The 12,162-nt window shown below is 41.6% G+C and overlaps 2 long non-coding RNA genes across 3 annotated transcripts in view; both read right to left on the bottom strand.

The window, feature by feature from the left end:
- The window catches only part of LOC127469018 (uncharacterized), a 288,437-nt gene that overhangs the window by 132,601 nt on the left and 143,674 nt on the right, over positions 1 to 12,162 (bottom strand). The gene's annotated exons all lie outside the window — the stretch shown is intronic.
- Positions 7,334 to 8,518, bottom strand: LOC127469021 (uncharacterized). The gene is made up of 3 exons (XR_007903778.1): positions 8,311 to 8,518; positions 7,481 to 7,536; positions 7,334 to 7,376 (listed from the first exon to the last, which is right to left on the bottom strand). It is a non-coding gene; the product is annotated as an uncharacterized LOC127469021 (long non-coding RNA).

The following is a 12,162-nucleotide window of genomic DNA, read 5'->3' as shown; positions in this document are numbered from 1 at the left end:
CAGGAGAACAAACACAGCCCAATGAAGGAGACAGGGTAACCCTTTTCTCTTAAGCAGTGCAACAGCATCAGAAGCATTGGTCTGGTCATACCCAAAGATTGCTATTTATTCAAGAAATCAATCAAATTACCTTAATTTCAAGAATGACTTCTTGGAAACCAATATGAAAATGTCTTCCTTGCAGCTTCTCCTCTCTGCAGTTTCATTGTTTCTTTCATATCTCTCCATAAGTGAAGTGTCATCTACTGTTCTTGATGGGTGTAGAGGAGACAGAGGGAAACCAAAACACATAGACACCTTTCTGCTCTTCCCCCACTTTGCACCATCACCAAGCCTAGTACAAGCAGAGAAGGAAGGCAGGATTCATTTTCCTCCTGCTTTTTGGTCATATGGATTTCTGACCCACTTGTCATTTCAGGGAAGCTCAGCAGGGCATGAGGGTTTTTCTTTCCTGGTGTGGTTGTTATGTGGCTTGTGTGGAGCTACAGCAGTAGCAACAAGGACTATTTTTAGCCTAAAGTAGGCCAGGCAGTTCCAGAAGATGTATTAATAGGAGGAACATTTGAGAACAAAACAAGCAAACAAAAGAGAAAACAAATTAAGAAGTGTAAACAAGAGTAATCTTTTACCAGAAGCACTTGCTAAATAGTAAATATGTAGAAACTGCATCTTCTGTCTCAGGGGACATGACCCCACCCCACAGAAAACAGGAGAATGCAGTCTCTCAGCAGAATGCGTTGCCTCTAGAACAATCAAATTATCTTGTTTTAGGGACATGCATCTGCGATTTTTAGAAATGCCCAGTTCCTCAGATTGCAATATGCATTAATTTCCCAAGAAAAGCATACCTACCTTGGTAGTTTAAACAGATTTTAATCTCCTTCTTAGAGATCCTTACACATTTGTGTTTTGAATCATAGTGTACCTGGTATCCAGAGTGTGTTGAAACCGGTTGTCCAACTTGCTGAAAGAATTCACACCAATGTTTGTGAAATCCTGTGGGCAACGTGCGGCTCTCTACAGTAGGCAGAAAAAAAGAGGCAAGGATGTGTACTATAGGAGAAGGATTTATATTTTTCTGCTAAAAGCAACAAATCTTAGTTTTCAATCAATGATAATTCAGTGGGGGCACAGGTATCTGTCAGCTCCTTTATCTAGTGTTGGAATTTGAAGACTGGATTGCGACAATTCAGAAGTCTGTAATTCTTCATGGAAGAATGAGTGCAGCAACGTTCATGACAAATGTGTATTTCCCACATGGACTCACGCTGCTAGTTTTTAATGCCTTTTTTTTTTTTGGCTCCTGGTAGTAGTTTATCTTCTTTCCATCGGAAGTTCCAATAAAACATCTCACATTCTGACTCTTCCTAAGGAGTAATTTCATTGAAGCCAGTTGCAGGACATGTTCAATGTTCTTTGCTTGCCTGAGTGTTTGGGTGGATCCAATCCAGAAATCCAGGACAATCTCTGTCACCATAATCATATGTTACTCCATCAAGTATTGTAGTAGGATGCTTATAGTGACAACATAAGTGTTTGCTATATTTAGCATGTGTTTGCTTGCTGCTAATTTTGTGAGGCTATTTCTTCAAAAAGTAGAAAGAATCAGCACTTTTTGCTTTATTTCTCTAACTGACAAATGCCTCTCTGATCTTCCCATCTGACTTTTTTGCCACAGCAGTATGAATATACACAAAGTTTCAGATAAAGTCACATCAGAGTTTAGTGCATAAGAATTCAACCTAAGGCCTCACTATTATCATATGTTCATACATTCACCCTGATGCTCTTTCCAGTGTGCAAAAGTATAGATTTTCTGCAAAGCTTTTTGAATACAGATCGACTTCTAAGTGTTTCACTGTCCAGAATAATCACATCTAACTCATACCCATACCTCCTTATGCACAGAACAAGAAGATGACAACATACATACATACGTCCATACAGCTGCAGCTGTGGGATTTGTGTACAAGGCATAGAGGTGCAAAGTTTGCAACCAATATAACAAAAAATAACTTTAGGACTAATCTGGGGATTTTTTTTTAGCTGAGTACATTCTATCTGAGGACAGTGCACTTACTTAACCATCTTTGCTAAGTGCTTGTCAGGTAGCAATGATGGGTTACCAAGACTAGTTCTGCCTAAACCAGTTTAGGATACAGCTCTGCAAAGCACCAAAAGCTAAACATGTGACCATGATGGCAGGTCAGGTGTCACTCTGGAGAACTGAGGCTGACTGCTACAGAGCTCCCAGTGAATTCATGCTTGGCAGATTCCTATTCACTATGATTTATTTTCTCCTGGTCTTGAAATGACATTACACTCCCCTCATTGCTAGCCAGAGACTTAACCATACCAATGTTTTGGTGTCAGATGTTTCTGGTTGAAAATTCAGCACACTTTTTTTAAAGTATCTCAGTTGTAGTCTCAATAGCAGGGCACATTGCTGTGGGTTAGAATCACACAAGTTTAGGTTGGAAGAGACTGTAAAGACCATCTTGTTTCAACTCTGCTGCCATGGACAGGAACACCTTTTACTACACCAGGTTGCTCAACTGTAGCACTAAAGTCTTTTAAAATCTACATTTACAGGCTTTCCTTAGATAACACATTGAAAGCTCAGTTTCTCTAAGATCTGGGAGGGGCTTTGGTAGGCTACCATCACATCCAAGAATTTCCCAAGGGGTTAGGGAGGAAGCAGCATCCCTGACCTCATATGAAACTCCACACCAGGCACTGGCTAGACTGCAGAGATGCCATAAGAGGTGGTGAACGTCCCATGGACATGATTCTGAGCACACTGATCTAGTGGAGGGTGTCCCTGCGCATTATAGGGGGTTTGGAACTAGATGACCTTTAAAGGCACCTTCCAACCCAAACCATTCTGTGATTCTGTGATTCTCTAAACCTGTCTTCACAGCAACCAGTGCTAGAAGCTTCCCATTTCATCTGTGTGAGCCAAATCCACCTGCGTCAAGCAACAGCTCAAGCAAGCCTCTCATGATTAATTAAGAGTGACCTGTCAAATTTCCAAAGGTCTGAAATAGATCAGGAACACTTTTTGCTGGATTCTGTCGGGCTAACAGGTTCTCAACCATGACAGTCTGTGGTGGGGTTGCTGCACAGATCTGGGGGAAGAGGTAGTAGCAGAGAGGCATCAAGGATTTCCTGTCCTGCAGACGAGGCACTGCATAGCTAATTAGTTGCAGGAAAAGGTACCATCTGTTATGCCAATGAAGATAACAGTATTCCACTTAAGCTTTAGGTAAGACCAGCTTCGTAAACAACACCGTACCCAAACCTCACATAAAATGGATTCTTTTGGCCACAGATGATGGGAGCTGCTGTTTCTCATTAAACAGTCTGTAGGCTAAATGCAAAGACCAGTTTCTTTTCTGAGATCAAGGGATTCAAGCTTAATCCACAACTTAAAGCCCACAAAGAGGGAATAGACCACTTTCTAATATGTTACATTACTGCTACAGGTATGAAAATCCTAGCTGCCAGTGACACAGAAGAAGTCTTCACCGTGGAGAAGGCTGAGGGAATGGGAACAAAGAGGAGTGTGAATACAACGAGTAACACACTCTGCAACACAGGGAATAATCCAAATGGTTCCCTTTCTAAGGAGCAAGACACCAGTTTTTTGCTTTTCAACATCAGATTGATGTTCCTTTCTAGCAAAATAAAAACCAAACTACCTCTATATGTTTACATGTCTATATACATACAAGGCTGCTGATAGAGTATGATACACCTAAGTTTGGGAAAATGATCTTGGGGGTTTATGATAGCAAATTACACTTGCATAATGAAGTGTACTGGCAGGCAAGCTCAAGTTGAGTGGGTGTAAGCAGGTAGTAACTGCAGTAACTTAGAAAGCTGTTCTCTTAGCATATTTGAAGAGTTTATATGCCTCAAATATTGGGATGGAGGTTTTTTTGTTGTTATTGGTGGTGGGTTTTTTTAGTTTTCTTAAAATTTCTGATATCTTCCTATTAACAAGAGAGAAGATACCATCTCCATATGGCTAACAGCAAATTCATAATTACCTGCACAGGAAGAGATGAACAAAACAGATTTTGCACCTAAATGGAGATGTTCTGTATTTTTTCAGATGTGTGCCTAAAACCAGTACTCCACACAAACAGTCCACAGTATCTGACAGCAAGATGTACACTGCAGCCCAGTTTTCTTCAATGTTCTTTACCTGTTGGCTTAAAGCCTTAAATCAGGAGACACTCTCTATCTGGACACTGTTTGAAGTCAAATTGTTTGCTAATCAAGTACCTTAAGAATAAGAATTTGAAAGAATAAAACCAACCAAACAAAAAATTACGGGCAGTTTCAGTTTTGGCTGAGATGCAGATCCAGGAATTAGGTTTGTCCTACATTAAGATGTGCCAATTTAGCTAAATTTGTAACCCTGCTATTTATATATTTTCATACCAACTCACAGTAATTTGTCTTGCCTCCCTTATTTTGCTGAATTAGATATTATCTTCTAACCAAGCTATGCAAGATTTTCCCCAGTATATCTTTGTGTGCTTTCAGTTTTCATTAGTTGTCTTCATTCTCATACAAACGTGTTGAACTGCACTTTCTCTTCAGGTAACATTCATATTCAATAGGATCCTATTTTAGTACTCAAAGCTAGTCCCTCCCATTCCATCACTTTTCTTGCTTTTGAATGTTGTTTTGAAACATGTATTCTGTTTTTGGAATAGAGGAGAGGGTGAGCAGCCCCTGTGCCAAAAGGTAGCCAACTAATTTTGATGTATTAGTGACATTTTAAAACAAAGGACATGAATCTTGTGGCCTGTGCAAGTCAGATGTTGTACTTCAATGATTTTTTTTATTTTATTGGATTCGTTCCCACTGCAACTGCACCTTGAGCTTGAAGTCCAGCAGTTGAGTAAGTCTTTCTGATCATGAAATCCATCAATGTATCCCTGGACCTCTTCGTCCTAGAGGCAAAACACAAACTTCTCTTCTAAGTGCATTTTAGTCTGATCTCTCAGGATGATCATTTGAGTGTGCTTACTAAGATTTTTAGACTATGCTACAAGACTTACACTAAAAATCACTGTTAGGGCTGCAGGAAAATGATGGGAGCACAGTCTGGTCTCTGGCCAGAGGTTAAACAAACTGATTAGGACATGGAAAAATGTTGGACATGATGTGGGGGAACTGTTGGACATGCAGATGCCCCATCCCTGGAAATGGTCAAAGTCAGGTTGGATGGGGCTCTGAGCAACCTGATCTAGTTGAAAATGTCCCTGCTTTTATTGCAGGGTGATCAGACTAGATGGTCTTTAAAGTCTCTTACAACTTCAACTATTCTGTGATTCCATAAAAAAATATTGGTGTGAGTCACTGGCAGGTGGTGCCACAAAGGAGGGGTGGGTAGATCTCACAGACAAGTAGGCTGGAGTTGTATGAGGCATGACCAAACTCCACAGGCCTTGAAAAGCTGCCATATCCAGATAACTCTGTCAGGCATATCACATTAGACAAAGATTACCCAGGTAAGAGTATCAGAAATACCAACATTGGTGACTGTGGGAAAAAAATAATTTGAGGTGGGTTTTTGATCTGGGAGGAAACTGAGGTGGAGATAAGAAGGTACAAGGGTGGTGAAATGGAAGGTTAAGAAGTGTGAAAGGGATAAAAAGGTCTGCAGATGATGTGAGCGGGGCTGTCTGGAGATAGCTCTTAATCAACCCTGCACTTGAGCATGGCAACTGGAGCAAGAGAGTGAATAAAACTCATAGCTCCACTGTCACCATTGCAGTGGTGCCTCATCTCGGCCTCAGGAGAACTGAGAAGTCCACCTCTGTACCTGGAGGGACCAAATGAAATATCCTTGTAACACCATGCAAATGCCTATTCTGGGTCTGGCAGCATCTGGGGCTGCACACCCCTGCATAGCCAAATTCCCAACCCCTGCATAGCCAAATTCCCAATCCCAGTTCTTCTTCTGCACTCAGATGCTGCCCCAGGGAAAGGCCAAGATATGTACACTTCTGCCATCCCACCATCCTCGCCTCCTAATCCAGTTCCAGTGCCTGTCATTTCATGGTTCCAGGTACAAGCTGTCAGTCATTTGCAGTAGTGATTTGCTGCAAAAAGTCCTTAAAGGCCTCGGTTTGCATAAGTTTCTTAAGTACTAGGAGCAGCTTTGAAAAGCCTGACCTGCTAACATTAGGGTCACCAACAGTTGTCATGTATATAAGCCAGTGTCTGGCATGCTGATTTTTCTCCAGTATAGGAGTAATTTTGAAAGCCCTTTAGCAAGGAAATCTCTTCCTGCCAGCTGAAAATTAGTTGTGTTTATATCAGCCAAGGACTTGATCTCCTCCTGCTCACTCTACCTCTTTCCTGCACAGGAGCTTCCCCCTCTGTGCTCATCTGCTTACTCATGACTCCACTGCAGAGCTCGAAGGCGAGTGTGATGCCTCCAAGAACCAAGCTTTAAATCAAAACAAATGCCAAGATGAATTTCTTTGTTTCTGTGTGCTCAGCCTAACAAGATCAGCATGCAGAAGTGCAGTGCCTGAAGTTCAAAATTAATCTGAAGTTTGTAGGACAGCTCTCTAGAAAGTAGGTTATAAAGAAGGGGTGAAATTATTGAATTTAATTGCACTATCTGTCATTTTTGTTAAGTACAACTGCAGTACTTGTGTAGTAGCTGAGAATTAGGTGCGAAAGTCAGAATGATCACTTTGGTGGGTCAGGAATCTGGGACCTGAACTAATCTAGCTTTTGGGTAATCTTAAATCAAAGAGGTCATGTGGTTTGGTGGGGAACTGTGGCATCACACTCACAAGAGCATTCAGGGTAACTGCTTCCTTTTACAAGTTTTGATATTAACCTGCTCGCTCTTCTGACAAAGCAGATTTTCTGTCAGGCATGAGGAATGGAGCTCCAGAAAGGTTGCTTGTGAAGTCTGGGGATTTAACAACTGGAAACGAAGCTGGAACAATAATGTCTTAGAAGGTACTGTTTGAAAATAACCTCATTCTGTCAGCAAGCGCTCATCACAACAGGACAGCAGGAAAGCCAGCCTCTGTGCTTCCTTCCTGCTTCAACAAATTATCAGAGTGATGACTGAACTGGCATCGACTTTCTTTTATTAAAAAAAAGCCCAAAAAATACCCACAACTCATCACAAGGAAGGAAAAGGGCCAGAAGAGTAGTCCCTACAGACCATTACAGATTTATTGCCCTCTGCATTGCTATCTGCAGCTGTGATACCTGGATTTGGGAAGGTTGTAATCCCAGTCTTGCCCTGTATCAGTGCAAGCCAGTTCCACAACCTCTCTGCCTCTACAGCCAGTCTTGCTCAGACTTAGGGCCAGGGCCATGAGTATTTCCTGGATAAGCATAGCAATGTATGGGGTTTCACAGCACAGGGTTCTCAGAGGACTGACCACATCAGTGTCTGAAAATAGTGATGATAACCAGAAAAGTGACTCACTGTAAATCTATAGTTTCTCCTTTTTTATCCTTTCAAAGTCAGTCATGCATCTTCAGCTGGAAAAAAAAAATCAGTCTGGGGTTTTTGCAGTTTTTAATTTACTGTAGAAGTGAAAGACAACAGAATGCCTTGTGTAATAAGAAGGAAGGCTGCTTTGGTTAATCAGAGCTAAGAAAGGAGAAAAGTCATTAACTTTTGACTCTGACTTGATCCAGCAGCCCTCATTAAATAAAGCATATGCATTTGACTGTCTCCCCTTTCAGGGAAAAAACAGGACCAATCCAGTTCATCACCAGGCAGGGATTGCATGCCACTCTGAACAACACCATAATGATGAATCATAGAGTCATAGAATGGTTTGGAAAGGATCTTAGAGATCATCTCAGCCCAATCCCCTGCAAGACCAGGTTGCTCAAAGCCCCATCTAACTTGGCCTTAAATGTTTCTAGGTGTAGGGCATCCACAGCTTCTCTGGGAAATCTGTGACAGTGTTTCACCATCCCCATAATAAAGTCCTTCTTTCTAAATCTACCTTCTTTTACTTTAAAGCCACTAACCCTTGTTCTACCACGACATGGTCCTGTCCAAAGTCCCTCTTCAGCTCTCTTGTAGCCTCTTCAGCTTCTGGAAGGTGCTCTAAGGTCTGCCTGAAGCCTTGTCTTCTCCAGAACAAACAAATCCAACTGCCTCAACACGTCTCCATAGGAGAAGTGCTCCATCCCTTTCAGCATCTTTGTGGCCTCCTCTGGACCCACTCCAATAGGTCTTTCCATTAATGGAATCTTAAAGAAACAACAATTGACAGCCCAGAGGTATTTATATACTCATACCATTTGTGTAGAGGTGACAAATCATCACCAGTCAAATCAAAGTGGAGTCAGAGTAAGAACTGCAGCTACAGAGCACTTGGGATGGCAGCCAGCAACCACCTACTGCCCTGTGGAGGTGACCAATGCAGTATAAGTATCAAGAAGAAGGTAAATCATAAAGTCTCGACAGATCAGTTTTCCTATCAACAACAGAAAAAAATACGTATTTCATAAGAGACCCAAAGAACAAGAAGGAAGCAGAAAAGACTTGTCTCCTCTGGAAGCAGCTTCACGTGCCAGGCCTCTCTAGACTTTTTGTGTGGTACATTTGGTCATACTGTGACTTGCAAAGCTGTGCATTTAAGGAGGAGGGTACATCTTGGACTTGATTAGAGAGACTTTCAGAGGTGTTTCTAAAGTGTAAACAGACTTGCCTTTTCCACTCCAGTAATTCCATTGATTTAAGAGGGTCATATACAATGTTTAGAAGGAAAGAGAGGAGCAAACAAAGAGCCTTTGGCTCCACTGAAATTTGGTTTCTCAGTTAAAAAATGCTTCCTCTATGAAAAATATAACAACTCTGTACTGTCCCTGCCACCTACACAGTTTTCATCCCCACCTTGTGCCCTGCTAGGGTTAATACAAGATACAGCAACATAAAGTAGCACAGAGTAGGATTTTTTCAGGTGCAAATGTTTTTCCTCTGAATTGACTTCATGAAATCTAGAATGCCTAGAAGAATTTAGAAATACTAGAAAAAATGTTCTGTTTATGCAATAATTATATACATGTGATTCCTTTTTCTGTTCTCAAAGGGATCACATTCAGTTCTCCAAGCATCATCATGATACTTATATTTCACAAGTAGACACAGTCTTGTTGTGTTCTTGAAAGGGCAGATGCAAACAGCTAGGTCCAGAGGAACTATCTGCCTGTACATGGGCAGATGTGTCACAAGGGTGTGTAGAATCTCCTGTAATATCTCAGAGGTACTACAGAAGGAGGGTCCTACAGACCTGTCACAAGTAGTGGTGATTCATCCTCAACTATCAGAAATTTAACACCCCCTACTCAACAGTCTGAGCAGAGCAGGTGCTTCCAAACATTGATTCTTACGACAGTTTCAGGATACACACCAAAATCTGACACTGACCACTTTATAACACCTCAAGGTTTTAAAAGAAAGTGTCATTGCAATCAGATTTGTCTGTGGAACTTCCAGAGGCCCTGCCATGAACAGATATCTCAGACAATAGGAATCAGAGATCATTAATCAGAACCATAATCATTAGAGGACTCCAGATGCTCAGATCAGAGGATGAACAAAACCCCTACAGCTACTAGATAGATAATCGCTTACCCAGAAATTGTTCTCTGACACCAGAAAAACAGGATCCAGTCAAAATGTGAATCTAGATTTTAAGCCTTGAAAAGTCTGAAGGGTTTCAGTAGTTCCTGCCTGGAAGAAGAGAGCCTGGGCCATGGAAGGGTGGAAAGGAAATAGCAGGTGGTCAAAGAGACAGGGGACTGGTGTTTCTGGACAATATCAATGGGAGCAAAGAGTTAAGTGGTTCCTTTTGGTCCTAAAATGGAATGGATAGGAAATGCCAATTTAAAAAAAAAAGAACACAACAAAACAAACAAACAACCCCCCCCAAACAAACAAATAAACAAAGCAGAACCAAAACTAGCAGTTAATATACACAGTGTCCTCAGAGTAATGTCTCCTCAGATCCTCAGACACGTAGAGCCTCAATCCACATAGTTCCTCCAGGGTAAAGGGACCAATCTGCAAGTTATGAATATGAAGAATTTGGATACTGGAGTTGTTGCGTACAATCCTAACACAAGTAGTGATCGGATTTATTCACCCACTTTAGAGAGGTTTTGATTACTGATGAAAGAAGAGTAGAGGAATAGACCGGAAATGAGAGAGAAAATACAAAGGATTAACATTGAAGGGGGCAAGTGGAGTGGAAGCAGATACCATATATACTCAAATCCAGCCCTTTTGTCCATCCCACACCTTACTGAAGAGCAAAGTTAAGCTTTTACCATGAGTTGGAATTGCCTGGCATTGTACAGGCAGCAGGAACATCCTGGGCACTGGGCAGCTCACTGGCAGGCAAAAGTTTTTTCCAGCTGTTCCATGATGTGGCTATAAGGTCTCTTAGGAGCACCAAGTTAGTGACAGACACCTGGCTTACTAAAATGAGGAGAGGATGAGGAAGGAAAAGTGATGGGCAGTAACACACCACCTTAGCTGCTTCAGGACTGATGTCACATATTCTCTTCTCCTACCACTGAGATGCATCCTCAGCACTGTCTTGACAGCACTGATTAATTCTGGAGGACAAGATGGGCCATAGCACCGAGGCTTCCAACGATTCCTCAATTGCAAACCGGCAACTGTTTTCAAACAAGATATTTTGACCATCTCTGGATCCCTTTCCCCCCATGGCGTGGGGTGGCCCAGTTCTAGTTCCATTTCCATCTGAGGAACCATTTCCGACGGCTTGAGGTGGATAGGGAAAGGGAACTCCAGCACCAGGGGTTTCTTCAGGCCCTGAGCCTGGAGGGGAGAGGTGTTCTTCCCTCCTTCCACCCACGTGGTCTCATGGCAGCCACAGAGACAGCACACCGGCATGGAGAGGAGGCAAGAGAGGGTTTATTGTTGGGGGGGTTACATTTATAGGGTTAGAAGGACTCACAGAGTAACCAATTAGAAGTCTCAAGGGGCTTACAGGAACACACAATCACAGGAAGGGGTTTACAAGGTCCAATGAGAACACCTTAGGACATCTTCCCAGGACATTCCTGCATGGGATAACACTTGTCGTGGGGGGTCTTGGGAAGAAGAAAGCATGAGTTAGCAAAGAGACTACAAAAAACCATTTTGAAACATGTTTAAACCACAGTTTTCTCATATACTGCAGATTTACTGCCACAACCATCCACTTCTTTATAATCATGGCCCAATGTGATATCCACCACCTTCTGGTGTCAAAAGGGACGCAAGGCAGGTAGGAAAGAAAGATTCGTAACAGTAGTTTCATGCTAGCAAAAAGAAAATGAGTAGTGCTAAAGTGACTACACCTTAAATTTATTAAGAAAATGAAAATTGTGATCATCCAACTCAGAACTACTAGAGGATGGTAATCAGGATTGCAAGCATATTATTTTATCTCCAGGAACATATTGTCCTTTCTTAGAACCATTTTCACTTGGAAGGAATAGGAAGGCTCTTCCACTGCACTTAATGACTGTCACTGCAGGGTGGTATACTGAACATGATGAAGCACTTCTGTCTATTATTAGGGCATGAATGCCAGATACATTTCTTGATATAAAATCACACTATTATTCAACAATAAGACCTGTCAGTCTTATGCCATATGTTTCTGCACCTCTTCGGAACATTACAAGGCACCACTGCTTACAGATAGTAACTGCCATGCACTAGCTTTTGAGAGGTAAGTAAAGAATTTAATTTATCTCAGTGGTAGAAAATGAGGCAAAGGCATGAATCTGGACTTGGAGTGCCTCCATGTCTTCTCTGCAAACTTTCGCTGTTCACGTTTATTGACACTCCCTACAAAATAGAGTTATTTGAAAGATTCAGACTTCAAATTTGTTAAAAATGAAAGGAATTGAATTTTCCTTCACAAAATTAGATGTTAAAGGATTAAAATTTCAGTGGTTTCAAGAGGAAAAACTGCTACCCAAATTGGTGAGATAAATGGTTTTTCTGCCTACCAGTGGACTATCTTAGTTAACACCCATCTAATCAAAAGTGGAATCTGAATCACAGCAAATGTTTTCTTTTCTTCATGGTCTACTAAACTAGGACTATCCAAAAAGTCAGGGGGTTGT

This window comes from Manacus candei, unplaced genomic scaffold (assembly GCF_025592945.1).
Source record: "Manacus candei isolate 608988 ecotype Guabito, Panama unplaced genomic scaffold, ASM2559294v1 h1tg000016l, whole genome shotgun sequence".
In the NCBI taxonomy this organism is placed as follows: domain Eukaryota; kingdom Metazoa; phylum Chordata; class Aves; order Passeriformes; family Pipridae; genus Manacus; species Manacus candei.
This window is presented reverse-complemented; position numbering and strand designations above follow the sequence as displayed.